This window comes from Cebus imitator, unplaced genomic scaffold (genome assembly GCF_001604975.1).
Source record: "Cebus imitator isolate Cc_AM_T3 unplaced genomic scaffold, Cebus_imitator-1.0 Scaffold50, whole genome shotgun sequence".
Classification (NCBI taxonomy): domain Eukaryota; kingdom Metazoa; phylum Chordata; class Mammalia; order Primates; family Cebidae; genus Cebus; species Cebus imitator.
Window position 1 is genome coordinate 2,940,414 of NW_016107365.1, and position 6,000 is coordinate 2,946,413.

The window sequence follows — 6,000 nt, forward strand, 5'->3', positions numbered from 1 at the left end:
GGATAGAAAAGAAGCACACATCAAATTCCAGCCCCTGGCCGGCAGGGCAGATGCGACCTCCTTCTGCTTTTCTTGACAATAATCCCGGCCCCTTGTTATGATAAACTACTTGCTCCTTGCTCGGCAGTACATTCAGGAACTGGACTGCTGCCAACGAAAACACAGGAGCTATGGTAGGACTATTGAAATAAATTAATGGCCTATGATAAATACAGGAAAAACAGTGCTAGTTAATAAGCTCACACACCAATGAAATCATATGTTATTTAAGAAGAGGAGGAGGTTTTTACATAAATGTGTGTGATTTTAAATAATAAGGATGATTTTTAAAAACCCAAGTAATTCACAACCTTTTTAGCCAAGCAAATGCTAGCCCTGTAAGATATCAATACCTTGGGAAGCTGCAGTTGTCTGAAACAATTCTATTATTCTTTTTGGCAGCCTTCAGGGCTGGTTTGGAAGCAAAATTAAATATATTAGTTGATAATTATGCTTTTTGGTTTAAGTCCCAAATGGTATCACCCAGTGTGATTACTGGCCTGACCTATCAGATTTGACTCTGAATTATTTTTGATAGTTTCCAAAAATCAAATGCACACTCAATAAAACCAAATCTTTGCTATTCCTCAAGCATGCAAAAAGAAGGTACGGTAAATTCTGGAGTTCCAAAGAGAGATTCCAAAACTGTTTCACGAACAAGAAAAATGTCAGTGTCGACCTCGCAGGTGAACACTGCAAATATGCGAGTTCAGATTTCTTTGTTTGAAGATCTGTCATGTCATCTTAGAATCAGCGTTCATACTTACTCATTCTGGGCAGACTGTCATCAGGTTCGGTTTGCACAAAACAATTGACCCAAATCAAGGAATTTAAACTTTGAGTACTAGACCAGCTATGACATTTGGATCAGTGGGAGCCTTTGCAAATCAATATGAAAACTCGAGCAGCCCACACGGGTGTTTCACCAGCTGGCCACCCGGCAGGAGGCACATGCAGTGAAATAACTAAAAGCAGCCTCCTTTACTTCTAACCTGGCATAAATCACTCTGGTTCGATTTCGAGGGGGTGGGTGGTGCAGGAACGCCTGCGTCAAGCCCCAGCGCTACATGGCTAATCGAGACCGTGGGTGTTCTCAATGTGGTATTCAGGCCTGGTTTGCCTTCCTGATGGTAGAATGCCATGACCCACTTCCAGATGAGAGTAAACACACTCCCAGCACTTTGTGCTTAATGCAAATTGAACCCCAGAGAGGCCTGGGTGGTAGAAGAAAAGCTCTGCAATGCAGCACCTTGGGAAAGGGAGCTGGTCAGAAATCCCTGCTACCCAAGATCTCATTCATGTTATCCCAGTAGGTATATCCCCTTTCTCTCTCTTTTCCTTTCCCTCCTCAGAACTCTAAGTAAATGCAAGAGCAGTAACTGACTGTGTAAATCACCCCATTTGTTTGTGAAGCTAAAGACCTACCTCCTCCACCCCCACCTAACACAGTGGCAATAGTAACTCCCAGTTCTCTCCCAACTCTAGGACACTTCCAACCTGTAAAACCCACCTGCTCTGTCACCCTCAGCTTCTGGTGTCTACTTTCTAGACTGAAGGCAATACTGGAAAGGTCGGATGCAAGGGCTTTCAGGTTAGTAAAACTCCAGCTGGCATGGCTTCCACCATCTCATTAACGGAGAACAAACACACACTCACACTCCTTGGGAAAAGTACCTGCTGGCTTTCTTCCCTTATTACTGGGAATAAATCAGCAGAGACTCACAGAAAGGGGAAGGCAGGAGGAGAAGATCTCTAAGACATAATCTACACCCAAAGGCATCCTTGGCCATGAATCCCATAAAGGCATATCAAAAAGAGCTAACACTTTTTGAAACCCAGGTGGTCCCTGACCTAACCTATAACATCCCGAGGCATAGGCAGGTCTGAGTCAGCTATCCTATTGCCCACTATTCTTCAAAGGATGTCACTGAGATTCTTAATCAGTGTGCAGGGATCCATAGATTGGTGGGGAATGGGCGAGAGTGTGACTTTTCAGGGGCTTCCATTCCACTTGGGATGATTAGGGACATAGATTCTGAAGCCAGACTACCTGAATTTGAATCTGGGCCTACCACTTACTAACTGTGTGACTTTGGGCAACCTACTCAACACTTCTGTGCCTCAATTTCTATTTCTGTAGAAAGGGTATAATAATAGTACCTTCCATGTAGGGTCACTGTGAAGATTATTGGATTGAATCTAGGCCTGCAACAGTGTTGGACACATAGATTGTGCTGTATCAGGGTTAGCTGTAAGGATTTGGAGAACTACATTATATGTCAAAAGTTATGTCCAGTTAGAACAAAGCCATGTACAAGAATGCATACTTTGGAATTGGAGCAAAAAGAGAAATCTGTGGGCTGGAAATAGGCAGAAGGGGCTTCTCAGGAGAGGTGGGGCCTGAATCCAGAACTTTCAGAGATGGGCATGGTCTACCCTGACCCTTTTTCTGTAACCTAGATTGACCACTCATGAATATGGGGCTGCCACCCCTAAGGAGGACCTCAGGTATCTTTTCCCAAGCAAACGTTCTGGATCTGCCCATTCTGCGGCTCACTTCCCCAGCTGGTCTTTTGGCTTCATCTTTGATTGCTGGCTCTTGTGCTATTGGATCAGGTTAGAGATTTCAGTTCACGTCAACAAACTTTAGGACAGGTCTATTCTGAGTGAGGCACTGGGGCCAAAAAGGTGAGGACCTAACAATATCAAATATCACTCTCAAGAAGCTCCTAGTTGGTGTTGACAGAGGAGGGAACAGTTTTATAATTCACTGTGTTGGGAGTGGTTGCTATGGGAGCAGAGGGGAGGAGGGCTTGGCCCAAGGGCAGAGAGAGAGGTCAGTGAGTCTTCAAGTGTGACAGGGACAAGCCAGGGCCAGGGGCCATGAGGAGCATACAGGAGGAATGGCTGTCCAAACAGGAGGAAGTGCTTGAAGTTTAGTTTGGACTCCAGCACTCTCTTGGAACACTGGATGGTGCTTTCCTTCCATCTCCCACTGCCTTCAGCCCCTTTGAAAGCTCCGGTTGGCCAGGGTTGACAAGCATCTGTGCTGGGCTGGCCTCAGGCCTCCTAATAGGCCAGCTTGAGACTGGGCAGGGTGGGGGACTGGAGGGGGTGGTGAGGACTCTCCAGGCAGGAGACACACCATAAGGACAGGCTGCAACAGGATGATCCAGTGGAGTTATGGGCACAGTACCAATGTTAAAACCCGATCTCACAATCAGTAGCTCTGTCATCTGGAGCAAGTTACTTTGCTTCTCTGGAATCTTGATTATAAAATAGGTGAAATAATACTTGGAGGAGTGGTTATGAGGCTTGAGTGAGATACATGAGGAACACCCAATAAGCTCCTACTATTATGTGCTGGGCTGGGTGGGCCAGGCCCCATCCCCACTCTGCCATCCTGCTGTCTGTGTTCACAATACTAAATGGCACTTAGATCATTAGCTGTCAAAACAAATCAGGGAACTCAGGACACCTCTCTTTGAAACGGCTTTTAAACAGCCAATGTTTGATAAAAATTAGACGGTGAGAATGTTGGTCGTTACCCCAGCAAGAGCCCAGTCAGGTTGCAACTGTGTTAGACCCTCCCAGAGAGCCTGACTGAGTTTGGAGGGCTGGTGCCTGGCCTAGAGGAGGAGTCTGTAGGCTGCAGAGTTGCACATCCTACTCAGATTAAGGAAGTGGCCAATTAGGTCATTTCAGGCAGGTCATGAGACAGCCATTGGACAGCAGCATTCACTCGGTCACTTTAGATGGCCTTGGTGAAATGCTCCCTATCTCAGCGCCAAACCTAAGCTATCTCTTTTCCATATTCCTGCAACATGAATCAGCCTAGTCAAAGATGCAGAAATTTGGCCTGGAAATTGTCCAAGAAGAAGAGAGAAAAAGAAGAAGAAGAATGTGTTCTTCATAGGGCTATGGCATTGTTTATAGTGTTCCCAACGTTTGAACTACTTTAGATTAAAAAGTAGTAAGTCGTTTATCATATAAACCAAGGTGTGAAGCAGCAACCCCATACATTGTTCGTAGGGGCAAAAACTGATGCAAGTCAGTTTGGCAATATCTATCACAATCTCACATTTTGGCAAGGGAACACTTAATGAAGTAGTTCCACTTGTAAGAATGTATCCTACAAGTGTTCTCACTTGTATAAAATGAAAAATGTACCATGTCTCTTTTTAATTGTAGAATTATTTGCAAAAGATTGTAAGTAATTTAAATATCAATCAATAGAGGACTTGATAAATTACAGAGTAGAATATTATGCAGGTATGCACATGGTGTATGTATGCATGTGATGGTTAATTTTATATGTCAACTTGACTGGGCTAAGCGATACCCAGATGACTGGTAAAACATCCTGTCTGAGTGTGCCTGTGAGGGTGTTTCCAGAAGAGATTAGCATTTGAGAAGTAGACTGAGTAAAGAAGATCCACCCTCCCCAGTGTGGGTGGGCATAATCCAACCTGTTGAGGGACTGACTCAAACAAAAAGGCTAAACAAGGGCAAATTTGGTCTTGCTCCTTTAGTGGGGACATCTATCTTCTGTCTTCAAACATCAGAGCTTCTTGTTCCTGGGCCTTCAGACTTGGACTAGGACTTCACGACCAGCTGTCCTGGTTCTCTAGCTTGTAGACAGCAGATCGTAGAACTTCTTAGCCTCCATCATCACGTGAGCCAATCTTTCCAATCTTTCATAATAAATCTCCTCTCTTTCTCTCTCTCTCTCTCTCTTTCTCTGTCTGTCTGTGTGTGTGTGTGTGTGTGTGTGTGTGTGTGTGTACAGAGAGATTCTGTATCTCATCGGTTCCGTTTCTCTGGAGAACCCTGGCTAATACAGTGTACAGGTGTGTATATGTTCTATGCATGCATATATCTCCAAAAAATGTTAAGTCAAAAAAGCAATTGCAAAACAGCATGTATAGCATACTACCATTTGTATATGTGTGTAAACTATTCTGGAAGGATCTTCAAGAAACAAATTATATTGGTGGCTTATGGAGAAAGAAGCTAGTTGGCTGTCAGGGCAGAGGAGAGACTCAACATTCACTTTTCTATACTATTTGAATTTTGAACCCTGTGAATGTGTAACCCATACAAAACATTAAATTTTAAAAGTCACCTTAAAAATGAATGAATACTGTCCACTGACAGATGAATGGATTAGCCGAGTGTAGTATATGAATACAATGGAATATTGTTCAGCCTTTAAAAGGAAGGAAATTCTGACTCAAGCTACAACATGGATGAACTGTGAAGATACTATACTAAGTGAAATAAGCCAGTCACAAAAGCCAGTCTCAAAGGGACAAATATTATATTATTCTGGTTATATGTGGTACCTAGAATAGTCAAATTCATAAAGACAGAAAGTAGAATGGTGGTTGCCAAGGGTTTGGTGAGGGGATAGGAATGGAGAGTTATTGTTTAATGGGTACAGTTTCAGCTTTGTAAGATCGAAAGAATTTTGGAGATTGCATGCATAACAAGTGAATATATTAAAACTACTTGATATAGTTTGGCTGTGTGCCCACACAAATCTCATCTTTAATTGCAGTTCACATAAACCCTACATGTCATTGGAGGGACCTGGTGGGAGACAATTGAATCAGTGGGACTGTTACTCTCATGCTGTTCATGATAGTGAGTGAGTTCTCACAAGATCCAGTGGTTTTATAAGGGGCTTCCCCCTAGCCTTCACTCTCAATTCTTCTCTCTCCTACCTCCATCTGTTTGCTTCCGCCTCCACCATGATTGTAGGTTTTCTGAGGCTTCCCCAGTCCTGTGGAACTGTGAGTCAATTAAACCTCTTTCCTTTATAAATTACCCAGTCTTGGGTATTTCTTCATAGCAGTGTGAGAACGAACTAAAACACTACTGAACTATACATCTTAACTGTACATGGTTAAGATGGAGGCCAGGCGCAGTGGCTCACACCTGTAATCCCAACACCTTGGG

The 6,000-nt window shown here is 43.6% G+C and overlaps 1 long non-coding RNA gene across 1 annotated transcript in view; it reads left to right on the forward strand.

Annotated features, from left to right (window-relative positions):
* The window catches only part of LOC119471097, a 75,167-nt gene extending 70,459 nt beyond the window's left edge, over nt 1–4,708 (forward strand). The window contains exons 2-4 of the long non-coding RNA XR_005200095.1: nt 1,525–1,630; nt 2,500–2,655; nt 4,572–4,708. This is a non-coding gene — a long non-coding RNA (uncharacterized LOC119471097). The remainder of the gene's footprint in view (nt 1–1,524; nt 1,631–2,499; nt 2,656–4,571) is intronic.
* Nucleotides 4,709–6,000: the final 1,292 nt, after the last annotated feature.